Genomic DNA, 25,176 nt, shown 5'->3' with positions numbered 1-25,176 from the left:
TTAATACAGTTTTTAGATATCCCTTAGTTTTTTAACACTTACTTCCACTAATTATCTCCAAAATGTTCCATCACTGTAAAAAGAAATAAATAAAGAACAACAAAGAAACAAAAATTCTCCAAAATTCTCTAGTAGCTGAGTTGTTGCGAAGGCTTTAGCGCTAAAAGGCTTTCTCTTTATACAATATGTCCTTTAAAAGTCCAGCAATATGTCTTTGGAATTCAAAAATAGGGTCTTTCTTGAATTCAAAAACGTTCCAAAAATTGTTCGTGAAAAATCACTGTGAAGCTCTAATTAACATTGCTTTCTTGCGATGAGTGGCGTAAAATAGAGTTTAATTACTTCATTTTCTGTTGTTTCTTTTCCACAGGTTACAGCTGAAGATGTAAGCTGAGATGCTGTCAAGAAGCCGAGAAGAAATCGGAAGAAGAAATTAAGCTGAAGGGGAGCCGCATCAATATCCAGGTAAGCGTCCTGGACACAGCTCTCCCCATGGCAACAGACGGAAGGCTAAGCACCTTCTAGAAGATGGGTGTTGCGTTATATAGTAATGCCACACCCAAGATGGGGGCTACGCCGATGTACGATCTGCGTGACGTGGCATGCTACGTTACTTAGGTCTTTCTTTCGCTCTCGCCTGTGCAACAGTCACGAAGCTGACTTGGATCGAGTCAGAGTCATTTTACCTCCTTGGCTCTGTGATTGTGACAAAAACGCTGGACATACAATATTTCTAATTTTACCCTTTTCAAAACCCAGATGTCTCTTTCCTTGCACGTATGTATTTTACTATTTGAACACTTAGGGGCCCATTAGGATGGCGGGTGGATTGCCCCCGCCAGGCTGGCGGTAGCCACTGCCGGCCTGGCGGGGGCCTTCCGCCTTCCATCCTCACCTAAATGACCCCCCGCCATATTAGTATGGCGGGGGGACCGCGGCGGTCGGAAAGACCGTCCGCCACTTTTCCGCCCCGGTCGCCAGCCATATTAGCATGGGCTCTTTTAGATGCCTTTCTGTGGCGGCGATGCCGCCACGGAAAGGCATGCGGTCTTCACTTTGCGGGCCCCCAGAGTGAAGGAGAGGTGGGGGTGCACACGGGTGGTACCTGTGGTACCCCCCTGCATTTGCATAAACAAAGCGGCAGGCACCGTGCGGTGCCTGCCGCTTTGTTTTTGCAAATGCATACGTGCATTTTTAGCATTGCATTTTGCGTTTAACAATGCTAAAAAAGCAGGATGTGCCCGATAGGATGGCGGGCGGAATAAGTCCGCCCGCCATCCTAATGACCCCCTTAGTAAGAAAAATTTGTGCTTTACTTGAAACATAATGTTTTAACACATCGTAGTTTGAACACACAATTACAATTATATTAAAACAATACATATAAAACATATCACAGGTTGTGCTGGTTGCACGGAATTGGGTGGGTTTTCATGAAGGAATTTCTCTGCAATTGTCAGAGAATTATGATAGTACTAAAGATCATGACACAGAGGAGATTGTTTCTTGGATGCCCTGAAGAAGCCTCGAATCAGAGAAAAAGCGCTTCTCGGCGGGAATGCTTACTATCTCCAACTGGATGACTGAGAATTGTCTCCAGCTTAATCCAGTACAAACTGAGATTATGCTACTTGGGAAAGCCCCAGCCTTCTGGTCGGATGACTGGTGGCCCCACCAATTGGGTGTGACTCCTGTGCCTAAACAAAAGGTAAAAATCCTAGGGATAAAACTTGATCAAGCCCTAACAATGAAAGACCATGGGGTCCATTAGGATGGTGGGTGGACTTTGCCCGCCCGCCATCCCTGTGCAAAACGGGACCGCCCGCCATAGTAGCGGCGATCCCACCTTGGCCATTAGGATGCGCCCGCCACACTAGTGCGCACATCCTGTATTTTTACCATTGCGGCGGGCGGTGCTGAAAGTGCCGCCCGCCGCAATGGTAAAAATGGAAGTTGTGCATTTCAAAGCACAACATGACAGGCACTGCGCGGTGACTGCCATGTTGCACGTTGAAATGCGGGGGTGTACCATGTGCATCCCCACACCCCGAGACCCATGGGGCCCGCAACGGGCCCCCACAGGGAGTCTTCGCATGCCTTTCCGTGGCGGCATTGCCGCCACGGAAAGGCATGTCAGCAAGCCCATCATATTATGGCTGGCGGTGTCTAATAGACACCGCCACCATATTAAAAAATTTCCACCCCGGCCGCAAGGCGACCGGGCGGAAAAGCGGCGGATGGTGTTTACGTCCGCCGCGGTCCCCCCACCATGGTAATAAGGTGGGGGGAAAATGGGTGGCAGTCGGGCTGGAATGTCGGGCGGATCGCTACCGCCACCATGGCGGTGGCGATTCGCCCGACATCGTATAGGGCCCCCATATTGCTGCCACCACAAACTCCTGTTACTACAAATAAGTGTCTCCTGCGCAGAATCTTTTCCCTTCTCCCCACAAATGCCCATAAAAACCTGGTGCAGGCCATGGTGATTAGCAGACTTGACTATGGGAATGCCCTGTTGGCTGATGTGAGTGATACCATGCCCACTAAGCTACAGGTGGTCCAGAACACCGTAGCATGACTAATTCTGAACCATCCTGCAGTTACCCCTTCTGCGCCTTTGCTGAGGGAATTACACTGGCTCCCAGTGAAGAAGCGTTCTTTTTTTAAACCTGTTGCCTCACCCATAATGCCTTGAGAGGCAAAGGTCCATGCTATCTTAAAAAAAACATACTACCTACGTACCCAGCCGAAATCTTGAATCAAGTACCCAAGCCCTTCTGTGTGTGCCCCGAATCTTGGAAAACCAGTTCCGGCCTTCTCCTATTTTGTACCAGGGTATTGGAACAAATTACCCATAGATCTCCGAGAGACTCCCATATATAGCAAATTCAGGAAACAATTGAAGGCCTATCTATACGGATCACTAACAAAATGTAGAATACAAGAATATCGACTTACCAGAATATCGAAGTAAAAATATAGAATGACAGAACATCAACCCCCTATCTACAAACAGGTAAGTACAAAAGTATAGAATAAAAAAATATTGATGTTAAAAATATAGAATGCTAAAATACCGAATTATTTAAATGTCTTAAAAATAATATAACATTCATTAAATAATAAATATGATTAAGTAAAACATACTCAAAATTAAGTAAAAAAGACAAAATTAATAAATACAAAATGTAATCTAAAAATATAAACATACATTTGTATTTTTATATATACATATTAATTTAATAATATTAAAAAGTAATTATTATTGATGATTTTAAAATGTTAAAAACATATTTTAAAATATAATTACATATATTTATATAAATAAACCTATATTATAAATATAAAAATTAATTGTATGTAATAATTTAAAACATAAAAAAATGTAATATTTTACAGTACGTTAAATATAACAATAGTGAAAACGTTGCATAACATAGGGGATACAATTACTATTCCCACTCCAGCGAGTGGTACAGTAGCGAAAGTGTTGGATAGCGGTAAAGTAAAAATTACTAGTCCCACTCCACCAAGTGCAACATTAAGGAAAGTGTTGGATAGTGAGTGGGTAAACATTACTATTACCACTCCAGTGAGTGCAACTGTAGGGAAAGTGTTGGATAGCGGGTGGGTAAAAATTACTATTTCCACTCCAAACAGTGCAACAGTTGAGAAAGTGTTGGATGGGTGGGTAAAAGTTACTATCCCCACTCCAGTGAGTGCTACAGTAGGGAAAGTGTTGGATAGCGGGTGGGTAAAAATTACTATTCCTACTCCAGTGAGTGCAACCGTAGGGAAAGTGTGGGATAGCGGGTGGATAAAAATTACTCTTCCCACTCCAGTGAGTGCAACAGTAGGGAAAGTGTTGGATAGCAGATGGGTAGAAATTACTATTCCCACTCTAAACAGTGCAACAGTAGGGAAAGTATTGGATAGCGGGTGGGTACAAATTACTATTCCCACACCAGTGAGTGCAACAGCAGGGAAAGTGGTGGATAGAGGGTGATTAAAAATTACTATTCCCACTCCAACAGTGCAAACATAGGGAAAGTGTTGGATAGCGGGTGGGTAACAATTACTACTCCCACTCCAATGAGTGCAACAGTAGGGAAAGTGTTGGATAGCGGGTGGGTAAAAAGTACTATTCCCACTCCAGTGAGTGCAACAGTAGGGAAAGTGTTGGATAGCGGGTGGGTGAAAATTACTATTCCTACTCCAAACAGTGCAACAGTAGGGAAAGTGTTGGATAGCGGGTGGGTAACAATTACTATTCCCACACCAGTGAGTGCAACAGCAGGGAAAGTGGTGGATAGAGGGTGATTAAAAATTACTATTCCCACTCCAACAGTGCAAACATAGGGAAAGTGTTGGATAGCGGGTGGGTAACAATTACTACTCCCACTCCAATGAGTGCAACAGTAGGGAAAGTGTTGGATAGCGGGTGGGTGAAAATTACTATTCCTACTCCAAACAGTGCAACAGTAGGGAAAGTGTTGGATAGCGGGTGGGTAACAATTACTATTCCCACACCAGTGAGTGCAACAGCAGGGAAAGTGTTGGATAGCATAGGGGTTAAAAATAACATACTAAATTAAAACATTTTTGTAATTAAATGATGAATTATCATAAATTAACAATAAATAATTAAAAATACCAATAAATAAAAAATTAATAATAACTTTAAAAACATTCATTTACTTCCACCCTATTCCCCAATAAACACACAACCCACTCCACATACAATTTCACATAATTAATATAATCATCAATTAATATAAATTCATTACCAAGTGATAATTAATTAACAATACTTTAATTATCAATACCCATAAATAATACATATAAAAAATTATTTACTAGATAATCATTAATACAATTCATATAATTATCAATTAATGAATTAATAAAAAGTAATTACCAATTAAGTCAGTCAGTCATTAAAACTTTATTTGAGTTATTACAACCATAAAAGTATACACTATACATTTATAAAACTTTATAAAAACACAAAATTAAAAATTTATAAAATCGCGATTCAGTCTTTTCCCGGAGGATAACCCCGACAACATTGTTTCTAACAGTATCCTCCTGAGATGTTAAAAGAACATGAGAAAACATATCTGACTAGGCCTTCCAAACACAATACACACATTAAAGTACAATCTCGATAACATACGCCTAAACCTCTGTATTCTGGAGAAACCCCCTAACTCGAATCATGTATTTCCCCAAAGCGCAGGCTATATCCAGGTTTCCCATCCCCACCAGGAGCTCTGCAGCTTGCTTCCTATTCGTAATCCTGTAATTTTTTAATAACGGGCCTAAGATCTCCTTTCGAATATCAAGGGTCCTCCTACAGTCTAATAAAACATGAGTAATGTCACAGGTGGAACCTAACGTACATGTGCAATTGCCATTACTATTAATCATGAGGTTTTTAACCCTGGTATTTACATAACAGGGGTTTACACCCATTCTCAGTTTTAAAACCTCTCTTCTTAGTTGCTGATTCGGCAACCTATCCAAGTACGGATAGGGATGATCTTCTGAGATCCATACTTGGATCATATGGGACACTGATATTTTTTGCCGAAGGTACTCGTGTTCACATGTACGGGACACATCCGCTCCCAATGACCGTAGTTCTTTTTTGCCTATATTGGTGTGTCCTAACTGGGCATCTAGTTCTATTCCTAACTTCCCATAAGCTTCCTTTAATGAGAGTCTGGCTTCTTTAGCCCAAGATAACTCACTGGAGGCAATTTCCTCTCTACACCACTGTGATATTTTTCTGGGCGCCTCCCCTGTCTCCAGACGCTGCCAAATTACCAATTAATAATTAACAATAAATTAATTAACAATACCAATAAATAAAATGTAATGATTACCTAATTACAATTCCCACCCTAGTATACTTTTATCATATTAACAAATTAATTATTCATATTTAGTTTCAAATTAATACCTAGTTCATATTTTTTTACACAATAAACATAATTGCCAATACATTATTATGTATTATTAATCAAATTATAATTATTAAATAATTAATTAACACAATTAGCAATATAAATATTTAAATACAAAAGTATTAATTAAATAATCTATGAATTAATGAATTAGAATTAAATTACTTCCCACCCTATTCCCCTATAAACCCACAACCCGCTACTGAATAAAATTACACAAAAATAATTAACATATACTTAATTAATTCTATTAAAATCTTAATTAATATATTATAATTGAATTACTTCCCACCCTATTCCCCTATAAACTCACAACCAAGAACGGAACTAAAATACACAAAAATTATTTAACATAAAATTCATTACTTTTAAAAAATTCCAACATACATTACAAACATAATATATGCTTTGAACACATAAACTAACACTTAAAACAAAACAAAAATCAATATTTTTAACAACTATATTATGACTTTCGATATTATTAACTTCGATATTATTAAAAACGATATTTCTTACCTCTATTTCGATATTCTGTACCATTATTTTTTTGTAAGTCGATATTTTGGCAATTCTATATCTACAATTCGATATTTTGGCAACTCGATATTTAAAATTCGATATTTAGACTGTTCACCATCTATACTAATCTCTTCTGGCTTGCTCCTCCAGTCAGGATCAGCAACAGCACCGAGATGCCCCCGGGTGTTGCATGCGTTATAGTAAATAATATTAACATAACATAACATTATCTTCCTTTGTCGAAGGCTACCAGAAGGCACATTTAGCCTTCTCTAGGTGGGTTTACCAGCCTGCCTGCTGATGAAGACGAGGATAGCAGATGCTTCTATTTTACTGAACATTGACTTTATTGTTCGATGAAGTGGGCATATGTGAACCATATTCAAAACTTGAATTAGGCCCTTCCTTTGGTGCTAAGATTAGTTAAGGTATCCAAAGAGATGTGGATGGGATAGTAAATATTGATACAAAGAAAGCTGTATGATTTTACCAATATAATTTAGTAACATTTGCTAGTCACACTTTTATTGAATTTTATTGCTACTATGTTTATTTTCTTAATAGTTACTATTGATATTGTATAAACTAGGACTATGATAGAATTTTGGTTTTAAAAATAGATCTTTAAAATGTATCTTTGGTTTCTTAGGGCCTGATTACGATGCGGTTTCTTATGATCTGATTATGATGCTGGTCAGACTGACCATCCGACTGCACTCTTTGCGGGCCTTTTTTGACCGACGAGGCCAGGAAGTTTCTGCCTCTGCCGTATTACAGTACAAACGCTGCTACCGCTTCAGTCGCATCTACAGTGGACACATATCCCTGAATATCTCCCTGCAAATTATTAATATTATAATGATTATTTAAGCTTGTAAAGCTCCTGGTTACACTGTACTAGTGTGTCCCCGCGCTATGGACTGCTGCGTTGAAGCCAATCAGCTGCAGATACTGCCCACTCGCACATACCCTAGCATAGCCTGGTCCTACTATTTAGGGGTCCGGTCGAGGGTAGATGCAGGTACACAGCGGGTGCCGAGCGTCGAGGGCGGTGTGCCAATTACGTTCCCACCCCCTCCTGTGACCCATGGTGTGAATCCTTAACACCATGAAAGTGCAGAAATCCTTAAGCTGGAAGCCTCCTAAACCAGGAGTAATTAGGAAGACAATCTTTTTCTTCCTAATTTTTTTGCACTTTACACCTTTTTGTTAATTTTCACTTTCACGTCCCTAGGTAAGGGTGGGCCTTAGCGCGTCCATTCCACCAGGGTTTAGCACACGCAGAGTCCTGATGAATGCCAGGTAAAATCACACCGTATCGTGGCTGAAACATGTCGACTGATATTTAGGAAACTACCACTCAACTAATTGTGGACAAATTTCCAACACATAAGTTTTTATAACCCTGTCCTTAGTGATCATTAAAATAAAGTTAATTTTGATACACTACGGACTATTTTTTAACCATCTACCACTCACTAGTTTCTTTTCTTTGCACAACACTGCCTGAACTCACCAACCCGCTCCGCAGTAAGTCTGGCGTTGCAGCACACCAAAGAGACACTCGGTCTCTTTGGTGGGGCTCGATGATGAAGCATGTCATCACTAGGTGGTGAGTGAGGGCTTTCTTTAACGTCTTAAGTGAAGCCGTTTACTTGCTCCTTTTTGTGGTCGAAAACAACCATTGGACACTCTTTTTTTGTTTATTGCCTACTATTAAGGGAACAGGAATGGTTTCAGCTCTTTACGGAACTTGAGCTCTGATTTCTCCAGCCAGAGCCCCAGAGGAAGTTTGTTCCATTTCTGAGCAGCCATGACGCGAAAGGAGTGGCCTCCCATTCTTACTCTCCTGAACTTAGGCGCCAGCACCATCCCTGTTCCGCTGGATCTCAGTTGACGGGCCGGTTGGTATGGCCAACACAGAGTGCTTTGAATGCCACACGTTCCCTAATTGGAAGCCAGTGCAGTGTTCTCAGTGCTCTCCTGGAGGGGGCTCTCTTGGGCAGCATCAGAACCAAACGGGCCGCCGCGTTTTGCACACGCTGTAGCCTCTGTAAACATTTGGCACTGGCTCCCAGATATAGGACATTGCCATAGTCCAGCCTTGATGTAATTAGTGCGTGGACTATGGACTTTCTCGCTGTCACCAGCAGACAATCCAATGTCTTCCTAAGGACCCGCATCGTGCCAAAGCATGTGCCTGCCAATCGTTTGGTGTGGTACTCGAATGAGGTCTTGTCATCGATCCACACCCCTAGGTTCCTCACTAGATTGCTGGGATTGGGTAAAGGGCCCAGTGATGTAGGCCACCATGCCGAGGTCCACACTGACGGAGCCCTACCCACAATTAAGACCTCTGTCTTGTTTCCGTTCAATTTAAGACAGTTGTCGGCCATCCACGCCGGCAGTTCCTGCAGACATGACCGGAAGTTGGCAGCTGCCAGCTCCTTCGGCTGGGTCAAGGCCACCACTAGTTGTGTGTCATCTGCATACACGACTTCCAGCCCGAATTTCCCTATGATCTCGGCCACTGGTGTTATTTATAAATTAAAGAGGGTAGGGCTTAGGCTGGACCCCTGGGGCACCCCCTGCTTCAAGCAAATGGGGTTAGATCGAAACGTGCCTTGTGCCACCTGGTAAATCCGGTCCGACAGGAAGGACTCCAACAATTTCCATGCTTTCTCCACCACTGCTCCCCTCTTTAAGCAATGTAACAGCGTATGATGGGCTACCGTGTCGAATGCTGCACTGAGATCCAACAGGATCAGTGCCACCGTGTGGCCCTCATCAGCATGTTTTCGCAAGGTTTCTGTGGCTAACAACAGTGCCGACTCGGTCGAGTGGAGTGTACGGAAGCCCGATTGAGTGGGATGGAGCAGTCTATTGGCCTCAATGTGTGCTGTGAACTGGTTATTGACGGCCTTCTCAGTGATATTAGCGAAGTATGGCAGGAGTGAGATGGGGCGCAAATTCTCCATATGCTCCATACTGATATTAGGTTTTTTCTTCAGGGGGAGCACCAGGGCCTCCTTCCAAGCTTTAGGAACCCTACCTTCCACAAAGGAGAGCTCTAGTAAATATCTAATATAAGGCTCCAGAGTCTTCACACTCCCTTTCAGTGTTTTAGGTGACGCAGGGTCTTTAGAGGAGCCTGAATTGATACTGCCTTCTATGGTACAGATGACCTCCAGAGAAAGAACAGTGAAAATTTTGAGGCAGTCTGTACTTGTCACAATGGTAGAGATCTCTCCTCCCGGGTGGCCTTCTCTGGCCATTGCCAGAAATGAGGAGTAGATCTTCTCTACCTTTTGTGAGAAGAACTCTGCTATCAAATTGCAGGACTCCTCTGACTCAGTCATAGGAGCCGCAATACTAGAGAGATTAGAGATCTCTTTGTAGACGGAGAACAGCTCCTTCGCTGAATTGTCTGCTTCCTCTATCCTATTACAATAATAGGATTTACGTGTTTTCCTGATTAAGGCGTGGTATTCTTTCAACATACTTTTATAGGCCGCCCTTTCTTCCTCGAAGAACCCTTTCCTCCATTGCCTCTCCTGACGTTTACAGTCGGCTTTCTTGCACCGAAGTTCCATCCCGAACCATGGGGCGGAGTTGGACTGCCTCCTCGGTGCATTATTCGACCGAGGCACCGTGCTGTCCAGTGCCTCCGTGATGCGTTTGTCCAGTGCCGTACAGGCTGCCTCACTCCCCCAATCTCCTGGGGGCCCACCCTGATTTAGAGCCTTATTTAGTGCCTCTGTAGAGAAGTTTGCCCATTTCCTACTTTTAATCTTTGTTCCCTGCTTACTCTGGGTTGGGATTGTGGGTGTTCCTGTCTTAAAAGAGATCAGAAAGTGGTCGGACCATACCACAGGTGTGGGGGGCTCAATGTGCAGCATCTACCAGTTTGCAAATATCGGGTCCAGGAGATGACCATGGCAGTGGGTGGGCTTCACCGATTTCAGAGTGAGTTGGAGTGCAGCCAGTTCCTGACGGATTTCCTGCGCCTCCATGTTGCTAGTCTCGCCAAAGTGGAGAGTTAAGTCTCCCAGCAGAAGGAGCCTCTCATACCTGAGAGCTGGCTGGATTAAGTTCTCTACCAAACTAGCAGCGAAGCGTGCCCCCGGTCCTGGTGGTCTGTAAACCAGGAGTCCTTTGAGAATGTGATTCTTCGATGCTGAGATCATGAAGAGACCAGATTCACTGTCTTCAACATCTGCCATCTCTAGGGTGCACTGGATCTCATGCTTACATATTATGGCAATCCCACCACCCCTACCCTTCGTTCTATCAATTCTGCTAATCTCATAGCCATAAGGGAGGGCTTCTAAGATTTCGGGTGCCGAGGTGTCGTCAAGCCACGTCTCGGTAAGGAATAGGACATCCACCTGCTTGTCTACCAGATGGTCATGTATTTCCATCCGGTGTTTCCATAGCGATCTGCAGTTGATCAGGGAGAGATTGAGCATCTGTCCCCTCTCTCTGCACTTCAGCTTATGGTTCATGGTATAAGAGCAGTTAATGCAGGTTTTACCACGGTTCTCCAGACTGATGCTATGCTTGCACTTCTCCGCCATTATGGGGCATAATTTTTAAAGCTGTTGGGCACTGTAGCGAATTAAGGAAATCGTACTGGCAGGGGTGGTGGCCCCTGGCCCCGTCCGGTCTCGGAAATACATACAAAATCAGAGAAAACATGCAAATATTACACACATGCATGGCATGTGTCTGGATATGACTTGTGCACCATGTACCCCATTGCTAGAGTGTGGCTGCATGTGCATAGGTCAATCAATGGTGATACAAGGCACATAAGGACTTTCCTGGATTCTTGCGCCCATGTGATCATAGTCATCTGGGTGCAGCTGCTCAGGTGTAGGGGGACCTGGAGGAATGGATCCACAGCAGGGTCGGCTGGGCAGAAGCAGATTTCTGATGACTCGAGGCAGCCGGTTTGACCGCCACGGTTGGGTCGTCGAAAAGCCACATCGTAATCCAGACGGCGGTCAGAGATCCCTGTTCAGCCATATGGATGCTGTTTTTCTCCGACCGCTATCTCAGCATTTGGAGAAAGGCTGTCAGAGTCGGTGGTCTTTCAGCGGTGGGTCAGATACACGATGCATGCATTGTAATCCCATGATCGGACCAATCACTTCTGATGAGACCAAGGCAGTCCGACCACCTCCGACAGAACTGCGGACCGGCATCATAATCAGGGCTCAGTGTTCTTGAGTGTGCCTTTCCATAATGAAAACGGTTTCAGTTCCACTAATTATCCCTGTTATGTCTCATAGGATTAATTGTTACCTGAAACATATCACACTCAAATATTGCTCCGTGGATTGTGGCGAGGTTGCAGCCCATTTGGCTTTCTGTCTAGGGTTGGCACAAGGACAAAGTCCTTAGTGCCAGGAGGTCTAAAAAGGCTATTTCAAGGCCACATTCTGGAGAAAACTTAGAAAACCTTTCTACTTTGGCACCAAAGGTGGGGCACAGTCTTCTAGACCTTTTATTAATTCCAAATGACACACTCAGGATACTAACCTATTACTATTAGCAGAGACGGCCGTTGTAATATTGGTTACCTCCTTCAGTACAGATAGATGCTTATTCCCTGCTGTGGGTTTGTCAGATGCTAGACTTATAACAGGTTATTCCTGTTTTGATTTCAGTTTGTGAGTTTAATGTTTTGATTCTTTATTATTATTGGGCAACCTATTCCAGGAGGAGTAAATTTCAGGGTGCCTGTTAATCATCATCTTTTTGCTATGGATTTCCTTAACACTTGTGACTTAGAAATGTTATGTTATTAAGAACATCACGGATCATTCGGTGGCAGTTACCCAATGCAGTTAACAATATATGAATGGGTCCCTTGAACAACAAAGGTGCTAAATGGCCCATATTAGCTGGGTACACAACATATCCTGGCATAGCAAATATGAAAATGATAGAGGTAAGACACTTAATAAACCAGACATTGTCATTTATAGTAAATTTCAACAGTGTGTTTTACAGACGAATGCTACTGGAGCATTTGCTCCCATCCCATGTACAGCAGCAGTGTAGGCAATTAGTCCACAGGCTATTAATGCTATTAAGGACAACACACCCAAAAAATGGACAATATTATGTTTTGCGTTTCTCAAAAAACTAAGCAGCTAGAAACGGTTCATACTCAATAAAAACACCAGGATATACACAGGATATTTACTAGTGTGTGTTCCAATGGGTATGGTACCCACTGTACCCCCTGTAGAAGAATGTACCACTTGGGAACCAATATTTGTGAGTATGTATACTACTGTGCATGGCACATCCTAATTAGAGGTGTAACCAAAGGTGGTAAAACAAATACAATACGAGCATGGAGCTGCACCTGCTGTGGATTTAGGAATTAAATTATTAGGACATTTTAAGACAATTTTCCCAATAGTATTTTGAAGAACATTCGCTTAGATGTCACTGCCATGGCAGTACATCAGCTGTTGGCAGAGGTTCCCATTCAAAATCAGGAATGAGAAATTCAAATGAATATTTCAGACGTCTACACCGCTCTGGACTGTGATACTTTGGGGGTTTCAGGTTGTAAAACTGCAACACAAACATCGAATAACTATGAGGGGTCTGGTAAGGAGTCGGCTCCAAAGTAGTAAACGTGGGAGGGACAGAGAGCAGATGCAGGGGTTAACAAATTAAACAAATATTGTAAGAGTACATTTTATTAAAATATAATTCCATCACTTGAAAAAGTTTGTCAAATATTTTTATTTTAATTATTAATGTATCGTAATTATATGCATTTATTTTCAGACCAAATAAAAAACACTAAAGAATTAATAACTTCCTTTTTAATTGCAAATTAAATTAATTTAATTATATTAAATTAAATTAAACATATTTTGCTGATGTTTAAAAAAAATACATTCCCACTCAAAGTAGAAAAATAATTTTTGTTATGCATTAGAAATTATTAAAAGTAATGTATAGAATGAATCAAAAGTAATTGAATTATATTTTTTTAATGTACTCTAACATTATTTTTGACATTTACAAAAGGTTGTTAAACTATTTATTAATTGAATAATAAATTTGTGTTCTTTTTGATTATGTTTTAACATTAAATTATATTTATTTATATTTTAAAAGATTTAATTTAATTGAACATTATTTGCTAAGTGACTTATTTTAAGTCCCTAGCTCCACGGGTTTCTATGGGGGTGGGAGTTACAGTGCCAGTGGTTGGACATGTCCAGTGCTGGACTTACTACTGTTTCTTTTTTGGCAGTCGTAGCTTAAGGACTTATTATGAGTGTGGCGTCCTCGAGAGGGACCGCCCTGCACACCAAACCCATGTTTGAACTGCCCGCCAGATTTGAAGTTATCACCTGTCTGGCTGGCGGTTCTTTGGTGTCGCCAGGGCAGTGCCGATGAAATAGGCAGCGCAATGGGAACGTCAAAGGCAGTACCTGCATGGCATGGACTGCTGCAGTGCATGCCGTGTAGGAATTGGTGTACATGCAAACAGGGAGGTACATGTTGTGCCTCCCTGTGTGCATCCACATGGCGCGAGGCAGAAGGGGGCCCTGAGGGGCCCATTTGTTTCCTCATTGCCAGATTTTTCATAGCGGTCGCACTGCCATGAAAAGTCTGGTGGTGAGGAAAGTTGTAATATGCAGTCCATTGCCGATTATGACTGCCTTACGTCTAGCTACTTTGGAAGGTGGGGGGATTGGCTTTGAATGTCCACGGCCTTTCCTTTTTTTGAAGGCGGTTCACTACCTGCAACACCAGTAAGCTTCTTGCCCCTAAGAGTGACCATGGACATATTGGTAGAGCAGTCCAAATTAGATAAAATGGGGGAAGTAAATGGCACTGGTTCCGGTTGTGTCGTGAAAGACTGACTGGGATGCAATGCCATATCATTGGTACAATTTGTCAACAACTGGGAGGGATGAGCTATAGAGCTGTGGGTGCCAAGGGACGTTTGGGGTTCAAGTGATAACCTGCACTCAGTGATTTGGATCTCATGCATTAGCGCTGATTCTGCACTTGAGAGAAAAGCGCTAAGCGTACCCACAACCCCTACTCCCACCTTCCGTTTACTCATGTTGCTATACTCTGACCTCCAAATAACACACTTCTGTGGTTTGTCCGTTGTATTCAACAAAAGCTTACTGTTCAGGCGTTAGAGAGATGGCCCAGCCCAGCCTCTTCCAGTCACAGAGGGTGCGCCCGCGCACATCCCACGAAGCGGGTGCCGTGAGTTGTTGTGTACGCCCCCAGGCACACAGCAGCAGCGTCGGCGTCTCCTGGCGCGAAGGGCAGGGCTCTCTGGGTGATGATGTCCCCCTACAAACACCGTGGTTTAGGTGAGGTTGTGGCAAAAGCAGCTCCCGCGAGTTGTTATATACGCCCCCAGGTGCACAGCGGCAGCGTCGGCGCCTTCGGGCATGAATGGCAGGGCTCTTTGGGTGATGAAGGCCCCCTCCAATCACAGTGGTTTATGTGAGGTTGTGGCAAAAGCGGCTCCCGCTTTAGGCAGGTGGAGTCGTCTTAAAACAGGAGGAACACAAGACTCCAATACACAAAAGAAGAATCCTTGCTTGTGAAAACGAAGGTAGTAAGTATGAATCTCCAACAAATAACACCTTCTTAACCTGATAGGGAGGAAGGGGGAAAAAAGAAACACAAAGGGAATCAAAAAACCTCCCAAACAAGAGTGCAAAGGAATGGACAGCATAAAAAATCCCCATCTTGAAGCTACTTTGTGAATCCACCCGAATTTCACATAACGAGGTGGATAGGATCCAAAACTGTAGGAAGTCCTAATAGGGAAGGCGGGAACGCAGCCGCGTTACTCCCTTCTTTCCCTTCTTTGCATTCCCGGTCCCAACAGAAATCTGCTATGAATCCAAAAAGAGTAAATAAACAGAGGGAGAAGTAATCCCAATGAGGATACAACCGAGCACACTCTAATTCCTGGATTACCCAGGAGTCCAGAGCCCAGTAACTGGTCACACATGAAACAGAAAAATTATGTTAATTGTGTCAAATCGGCAATGGAAATAACGGTAGCCAACAGTCTAAAGAAAAGCCAACTATTGCTACATGCCCCCTTACTAGTGCTGCCCATTTACAGCGCTTGTTTAACATGTATGAGCTTTGTTCACAGATAGAACTGATATTGTGAACTCTGATTGATCTCCTACTGAAGAAGCTGACCTTGATTGAAGATAGACTTAATAAAATTGATCAGGGCATACATAAGCCTGGATGATTGTAGAAAGCATATTATATCCGATGCCTTTTTAACTATTGATGTACTCTCTCTTTCATGATTTTGAAAATCAAAATAAAGACTTTATTGATGATGATGATGAACATAATTACCAATTAATTTATAATAGTTAACAACCAATTAATACATAATTAATAATAAATCAATTAGCACAATTAACAACAAAAAATATTGACAACATAAATAATAATTAATTCGAAATAGTAATTAATTATAATTAAATTATCTCCCACCTTACTCCATCAACCCACAACAATCTCCTAAAAAACAGACACAATTAACATAATTACCAATTAATTAATAAGTATCAACCAATTAATAAATCATTAATAATAAATTAATTACCATAATTACCAATACAAATATTAAATACATAAATAATAATTAATACAAAATATTATTTAATTAATTATAATTACATTACTTCCCACCCTACTCCCCTTACAACCCACAACCAGCTCCTAAAAAATGACACAATTAACATAATTACCTATTAATTAATAATAAGTAACAACACATTAATACATAATTAATAATAAATGAATTACCACAATTAAAAATCTAAATTATTAAATACATACATATTAATTAATAAAAATATTCATTAATTAATTAGAATTAAATTACTTCCCGACCTATTCCCCTATAAACCCACAACCTGCCACGGTACTAAAACGCAAAATGTAGTTAAGATGAAATCATAACTTTTAAAAAGTATTAATACATTTATTATAATTAAATTACTTCCCACCGTAATCCCCTTTAAACCCACAACCCGCTACGGAACTAAAACGCAAAATGTACTTAAAATAACTTTAAGAACATCTAAAAATGTACCACATATATTGAAAAACAAATGCAATACTTAGACAAAAAAATAGAACACATACATTTAAAATACATACTAAAATACTTAACACTAACCAAAAAAATGATATTATTAACAACTATATTTTTGCAAACGATATTAATGCCTATTATTTTTTTTAAACGATATTAATGAGTTCAATATTGTTAAAAACTATGTTACTTACCTTAGGCTCGATATTTTTTACCACGATATTCTGACAGTCAATATTTTTGTATCCAGATATTTTGCACTCAATATTAGTGCAAGTCGCCAATAAAAACTCGATATTCTGACTGTTTACTGTCTGTAGTGTTTAGGGTAGGTGGTTCAACTTACAATGTGAAATAAATTAGGTATCTTATACTGATGTTAAGCTCATTGGGCAAAATATTTCTGATAATAAAAGCTGACACATCTTTCGCAGTTCATATGGCTAGCACAATTACAAATACTAATTGTTGTCATGTCTACCTGATATTACACAATTGGTTACAATTATTAATAATCTTTCTTTCAGTTGTATCAATTTTCATTGCTACAATGCACCTTATAGTATTTTGTCTCCTGAAACAAACTCCTGCTTTGGGAGTGTGTTTCTGAAAAATAACATTGTTTTTAAAGTTTGGTGAACGCCCATCAAAAACCCACAGGAGTCATCCACAGAATTTTCAATGTACCGAGATGCCAGCTGAGCCAACACTCATCTCTAACTTCGACCGATGAGCCTCTGAAAGGATGGTGGAGGTAATATCCTCCACCACCCAGATGGATGAAGTACTGTCCTTCAAAAGATAAACAGTGTCCCTAATGGTGATAACCCTCAACCAGGAGTTAACTGTCAGGGGGAAGGGATTATTGGAATAATGACAGCAAGTGTAGAAAACTACTGTGAATGTCAAACGTTAGGAGAAAATAACTACGCACCTAGCTAATTTGGTCATTGTCAGGGTTCGACAGCATAGTTAAGACAGCCCAATTAAACTAGGCATGGGAACACAAGGATAGAGTACCTCCATACTTATTCCATAGAGGAGAATCCTCCTACTTGGATGTACGTCGTTACAACGCAATGTTTTACATCAAAGTACTTTACGACGCATGTTTTACAACGCAAGTCGTTACCACGACTTGCGTTGTTGGGGGCTGGATAGTGAATAGTTTAATTTACTATTCCAACTCCAGTCCCCATGGATAGTAGGGAAGGAGTTGGCTAGTAAATTAAACTATTTACTATCCTGGAGCGCCCCCCAGCGCAATTCGTTGTTACAACTTGCGTTGTAAAAGTTGCCTCATCAGGGAACTGCGGTGTAACATCCGCGTTGTAAAGGAAGTTCCCCCTCCTACTTTGCCAACCTATCACAACGCATACAAATTCCACTGGTGTACTGAACACAGTTCATGCTGCACTGAAGAACATAAGTATAATAACCAAGCTCAGGACCTGATTTAGAGTTTGGTGTGCTGGGTACTCTGTTGTTAACATGACGGAATACCCCATCTGCTAAACTAACAGTGTTCTCGGCTCACTCAGGCTCAGGCAGACCATAAGTATTCTGTTGAAGGAGATCCCATTGGTTTTCTAATGGCCCACCAGAGATGGGGTGTTTGAAGAAAGGAGTTTACACAACATACCCTAATTAGGGTGGACAGTGTAAAGGCTTTTTCTACCTGTATGTCACCACCAAAACAAAACTGGTGGTAAGGGACAGGAAACCAAATAATGACTTCTCAGATCTTAGGAGAAGACTCTCAGGGTGTGGGGGCAACTAGATTTTTCTTTTTCAAAAGCAAACTTTCGATTTGAGAGTTTGTGTTTTAAAAACAAAAAACACTTGAAAAGTTTGATGGCTGACCATCATGCCTGACAGCACGTCCATCAAACTTTTCATGCATTAACAGGAACCCTTATGACGGTGACTCATGTCAATGTAGAGAGTTGTCCGCAGGGCGAGAGACCAACTCTAAAGTTGTTGGCTGGAATTTCCTCGGGATGACAGAGGTATTGCCCTCCACCATCTTTACAGAGTTAACTCCATGTGAGAAAATCTATTTCGGGCTTATAGTATCCCTCATCTTCCTTCGTCAACACTAGCCTCTAGATCTATTTTGCAATTTCGAGATTGCTGGATGTTTTGCTGCCGAGAAGAATGGCCATATGGTAGGTGTTTTTGCATATTGTTCAACTGAGTTTATCTCAGGTGAGTCAGTGTGAAATGCCAGGCAAGAGCTCTCTCTAAGCTTGTAGATGCGGATTCATTCCAGGTATTACAGACACTCTTTCCAAAACTACATCTGTTCACGAAGGACCATCAAGCACGCTGCTGGCTGAAACTGACAAAGCGGGAAATGAGTCACCAGTAGAAGTATCATCATCCTGGACATAATTGCTTAATTAATATTTTACTGGCACGCATGTGTTTTACATCCCTTATTTTTAATAATTTCAAATAGATCTTGGCATGCTTGATTAATTAAAAGAGCCAGCTCCTGGGGACAGCTCAGGAAGCATGAGCGGCTCCTTCTCCTGTGGGACTCTGGCGGGTTTCCAGGTAGCCTCTGCATGTTCTGCTTCACTTCATATGCTATTCGTCTGCCTGTAGCCATACACAAAAGTCCTTCCAATAATTTACGTGGTTATTTAGCATCAATGCCAGTGGGATCAGACAGGTTTTAGGAGTTGTTCTTAATTGTCTATTGTCCTCTGAAGAATGGCATTAAGGGACAAAGGCATAGATTCATCAAACAAAAATCCCCTTTGCGAGCAGTATTTTTGCATTTGGGATGCATCATCCCAAATGCAAAAATCGCAAATAGAGAATTCTCTAAATTGCGATTATTTGCATTTAAGGAATCTCAAATTCAGATTCCTTAAATGCAATGCATGAAAGCTTTAAAAATAGCGAATTCACTAATAGGGCACGCAAATTACCATGAAGTACAACTTCATGGTAATTTGCAAAAACTTTGAAAAATGCACTTTTGTGCATTTTTCAAAGTTTCATGTTGTGCACACACATGCCCTAAGGGCATGTGTGTGCGCAACATATGTGCACAGATCGATTTCAGGGGTGCAACAGGGTGTCCTTTGGACATCCCTGCACCCTTGAAATCGCAATCTCAATTTGCGATTCGCTAATTGCAATTCGCAAATTGAGATTGTCTTCCCATTTATTCCTATGGGCCTCTGGCCCATAGGAATGAATGGGGAAGTATTCCTTAATTGCGACTCGCAATTTGCGAGTCGCAATTAAGGAATTCTAAGAAATTGCTATTTTTTTAGTGATTTCTTGATGCATTCCATTTTGCTATTCCTCAATAGCGAATCGGTATTTTTCCCTATTAAGGAATCGCAAAATGGGTTGTTGATGCATCTGGGGAAAAGGTCTTACCAGCTTGCTGAAATCTGAGGCGAGCTGAATGGTTTGTGTTTCTGCAAGGATAAATGACCATTTTTAATCGTTCAAAAGCGCCACGCATGAGACTGCGAAGCGTGATGAACAAACACGTGTACAACGGGAAGCAGATTTGAAATACGTGCGAGTGGAACTTATTGATTGGTCACAATTACGCAACCCAAAAACCGTATATCTCACATACTCTTGTAAAAGTGTTTTGCCCATATTATATTAAAACAGGATAAGGTGATCGGTGTAACGCTTGTAAAGGTTTGCCAACATAGTAGCCACGGGCAATCGCTCGAGGCTACATTTCAGTCCAACTTTTTCTTGCCCACTGCGGACAGGGAGTAGCCATGCACACTGTCCTTGAATCTGCTTCAATAGGAACTGTCCAGCAAGAACTGCCATGCCATATCCCTTCTGAGCGATGGTTCAAACAACCCCGGATGTTCTATGACGATGATGATGAGAAGGAGGAGGAGGAGGAAGAAGAGAAACAGAAGAAGTAGACCATGCTTTAAGGATACTGGTTTGTGGCAACCCTAGCTTTGATGCGAGAGGCCACAATCATTCATGATTATGCAAATTTCCCAAGTGCAACACATTAGTTATAGCTCTCACTAATAGCATTTCGTTGCACTCACACACAGACAGACACACACAAACCCACATACATGAACGCACAGCAAGATATGGGTGCACAGAACAGAATGCATGTGTAAATCTTTGATAGAAGCATGTATGTGTGATCCGTCAGTCATTCATCTTAATTTGATTATTAAAAAATAATCACAAAAGAACAATCAACATATAAACACAGACGAAAATATCATATCAATTATATACATGTAAATGTTTAAATATTCAAAAAATGACACCAACTGTATGCATTTTTTTAAAAAGGCCCCCACAGAAGGCACAAAAATGGGCCTATAGTGCCGAAAACCCAGAGCTTAATAAAAATCTACGCCTAAGGGGTTCATAATACTTACAAAAAAAGGGTAAAGTGCATTAGTGACTGAGGAGAGATGTCATCACAGGGGCATACACGAATACATTTTGTATCATACTGTCCCAAAGCGAAACAGAGATTGCATCTGATAGAGCCCAGCTGGAACCTGGTCAAAAGTCAACTTTCCCAAACATTGGTGACCTGAAAGAGATACGGTTCACTACCCTGACATGTCTTAAACAACATGACATAGAGTCTCAAACATGGTTTCTCGAGTTTCTTACCCTGTTTTGCAGCAGATGCAAGTCTCATAAACTCTTTCTTAGCCCAGCTGGCCTCTCTTTTTGTTTTCAGCAAGTGCACTGATGAGAACATCTCAGGCCTGTCCAGACTTAAAGCATTGCTTCTAATATAAATTAACCATGAGACTTTATGCCACAAATCACTTGCCAAACAGTCAGAGATGACCTCCCTATTAAATTGAGTGTGTAAATTCCCCCACACTGCAATCCAAAGGAGAAGTGGTACAAGCTTAATACGGTCTTCCACAAATGTGTGATAAAAAGTGACATTTCCAAACACAAATCATCCCTTCCTCTCTGCCTATATCTCCTGACAAACAGACATTGAACCAACACTCTTATTCACAAAAAGTACAATATAGCACAAATGCACTTTTGTGCCATTGTTAAGCAGATTTCTGTAGTCTGAAATGTATATTTTTGCATCAGGAAGACACTGGTGGAGTGTTTCTATTCACACCTTGAACTGATAATGTGGTGTATGATGTGGATTCACATTCATGTCTCTCCTTTTACATAGGTCAGTCCACAACTCCTTCTGTCACGTTCCCATCTCCAATCCCTCCACACTGCCTAGCTCTCTCCGCACTGCCTAACCTCTTCTCAGCCACCATCTTTCAAGGGAAGATGTGGAGAGAAATATCAGGTCTTTTGGTGTGTGGCCCCGTCTTTGTGATTCTGAACACTCAAGGATCCCTGCCACCACTCACAGTGCTGGCCTCATGAGCAAGATGACCTCTCTATCTAAAGGGACTTCCTGGTTGCCTAGACCCACCACAACAGCCCATATTCTCCCAATTCCATATGGCAAACCCTGGTGTGTAGCTTAATGAGAAACTTACGTCTGTTTTCCCACTACAACGTTTTGTAATTTAGCTTTTTCTTAGTTTGTGCATTGTTTTTCTCTGTATGCTCCGTATAGTTTGAAATAACTAATCAAGTCAGTCCCCTCCCACTTTTGGGTAACATGATGGGACTGATGTCCTTCACCCCTCGAAGCACAATCCACCAGATCCTAGACTGATGGGATGAAGAGAGAAATTTCTTGTCCTCTGGCCTGTGCCTCACTTGCTCTCTTTTTTTTTTAAGTTGAAGATCCTATTTATTTTGGTGGTCGGATTCCGCAATTTAACATTGCCGCGGGTGCTGCTTATAACAGCACCCGCCGCTGTGTTAAAATCGCATGCCAGGCATTTCATTCCACCACATGGCAGGCACCGCACAATGTAAGAGGGTACCATAGGGACCCCCAAGTGTACCCCACCTCCCCAGACACAAGGAGGGCCTGCAAAAGGCCCACAAACACAATCCCCGCCAGATGTTCCATGGTGGCGTTGCCGCCATGAAAAGGCCTTTCGAACCCGACATCCTAATATAGTGGACGGTGCCTGCTAGACATCGTCACCATATTAGAGCCCCTGCTCCGCCCGGCAGGCAATCGTGACGATTGCCACTGGCGGAAAAGCGGTGGACGGACTTTCCGTCCGCCGTGATACCCACCGGCGGGGGTAAAGCTCATGACGATTATCGTTACACCATCGTAATGAGCTCGTAGGTCACTGGATATTATATCATCATCATAAAGGTCTTCAAATTTATTGAAGAAATCCAAATTAACTGCTTTTTCATTGGCGGTTAAGTCCATCAGAAGTCCAGTACTTCCACCTGCCTAATCTAATTCCATATAGGGCCCTGCACCCTCAGGGAACATCATCTACGGATGGCTTCATGGTGCAAAAAAGGCGTGGGTGGCAGACAGTCACAAGAGAGCCGAAGGTGTTGAGCCGAGGTGCCCCTCACTTGCTCTCAATCCCAGTCAATGTAGTGACTGTCAGCATTAACACCACAAACTCACCAACTAAAAATACTGTCCTAGGGCCTAGATCCATGGCAACTGCCCAATTCGCCATGATCCTTTAGCACAACATTTGCTTTTATCATGTTGAGGTAATTGTGTGCATCTCCCACCAAAAACATTTTGTGATTCGCCGCTTTATATGTTTGTAACTTCCGCGCATTTTGCATTGAAGGGGCTACAGGTTGGTCCTTTCCCCTAGCTGATCTTGTGAGACAGCAACTGCCATATTTGCCAGGTCTCACCTTCACCTCCTACGCCAGGTTGGTCCCTTCCCCTAGCTGATCTTGTTAGTCAGCAACTGCCATATTTGCCAGGCCTCACCTTCACCTCCTACCACTACCTCATTCAAACTGCACTCCCTGAGGATGCCCAGCACGAGGTGTAAAGGTTAAAAGCTGCAAAATAAATGGTGATTTCCTGAGGTGAATTGCCGGTTTGAGTCTGTTATGGTCTGATACGATTATAGGGTCTGACCCATGCCTCCTGTCACCTTCCCCATAGCCTTCCTCCTTTCCCCCCATGACCAAACAATTCTAATATATTTGACATAATTGGAGATACATAAAGAAAAACAGCCGTCCACATGTTGGCCCCTTCAAGGTGCGCCCCCTAAATTCGCAATATCTGGGGGATTGTAGTGAGCCTTTTTTCCATGGGATATGCCCAGGGCTTGTATGAGCCCAGAGACTAATATTATCTTGTGATTATCAGAAAGCTGCATGCTCAGAAGAGTTGTATCTGCCACCAGGGTTCCCCCTCCTACTAATAAATGTTTGTGGCAACAAACATGAGTGATCTGCAAGTTGACACCTTTGCCCATAGATTCGAGATATTTGGTGGTCTTGTGGAAGCTATGTCTTCCATAGGGTTGCACCTCCACTGTTGCTGGGTGATCCTCATTATAGCCTGGTGTTTTTGAGTACTCTTGTATTTGTATCTTTCATATTCCTTGGTCGATTCTTAACATCTAGAGATTTTCAGGAAGCTTTGTTTTTCATAAATTGCTATCAAGTCAAGTCAAATATACTTTTATTTGATTCATTAAAAATCATAAAAGGATGGACAACCATAATGGAACGCAATACTTTAAGTATACATTTTAAAAACGTAAAAAGGCCTTGAGGTCATCATCACAATAAGGTACAGCTAATTAAATTAAAATAATGACAAGTATAACAGTACATTTAATGAATATGTGCCAATTAATTGGCTACTAGGCTAGAGTCACTTTTTCCAGGTCTTTTGTCGCGATTTTCCAATGTTTTATGGCTCTGCAGGACAGGGGAATCGACGACCCTCCAAGACACTTAATGGCTGCTGCTCTACATGTTCTTTTTTGTTCCTTCCTTAGAGCCTCCCGAAGGATGATTTTTCGAGTTTCCAATAAGAAAGGGCAAGTACATAGTAGATGTAGTAATGACTATTCACCTTGACCACAGAAGCGGCTTTCCTTGGATATCCATGTTTTTTTCCATTCTGGGGTCAGATCCTTTGAGGGGAAAGATCCCATTCGTAGCAACGTCAGATAATACTTTTACTGTTGGGAGAAATGTTCCATCAGATATTGTTGCAGCTTCAGCCTCTGGTAGGCCTGTATCACATCCTAGGCGTGATGTTTTTTTGCAAAGGTAGTTTTGTCTGTTAATAAAGAGATCCGCTTAATGGTGTTATTCACCACACTTTTGAATCTGGAGTACGTTGCAGGGGTGAGCCAAGCATCCTCTAGCTGTAGTGCCAACAGGGATTCCTTCAGGACTTTTATGGTTGAATTGACTAGACTCATTTGGTTTTCAATCTCGACCCAACAATGATGGGCTAGGGTGTTGTTTTCTGCTTCCCTCATCCTCCAGTAATACTTTACTAACATGCCTTGTCTGGCCATGATCGGATTTCTTAATCCATATTTTAGGCGGATTTGTGCCTGTGAGGTATATTGCTATCTTTCGCCATTCACTCTTAATATCTGGAGTTCTTTATGAAACCACATCTTCCACGTGGTTGCACCTCCCATGTCTTGGGTGGAC

The 25,176-nt window shown here is 41.8% G+C and overlaps 1 protein-coding gene and 1 pseudogene across 1 annotated transcript in view; both read right to left on the bottom strand.

Annotated features, from left to right (window-relative positions):
• LOC144753328 (neuromedin-U receptor 2-like) overlaps window positions 1-25,176 on the bottom strand; it is a 217,123-nt gene that overhangs the window by 153,380 nt on the left and 38,567 nt on the right. The gene's annotated exons all lie outside the window — the stretch shown is intronic.
• On the bottom strand, window positions 21,816-23,024 carry LOC144752532 (COP9 signalosome complex subunit 9 pseudogene; annotated as a pseudogene).

Source organism: Lissotriton helveticus, chromosome 5_1 (assembly GCF_964261635.1).
Source record: "Lissotriton helveticus chromosome 5_1, aLisHel1.1, whole genome shotgun sequence".
NCBI lineage: Eukaryota > Metazoa > Chordata > Amphibia > Caudata > Salamandridae > Lissotriton > Lissotriton helveticus.
The sequence above is the reverse complement of the archived record's forward strand: the minus strand, read 5'-3'. Positions and strand labels throughout refer to the sequence as shown.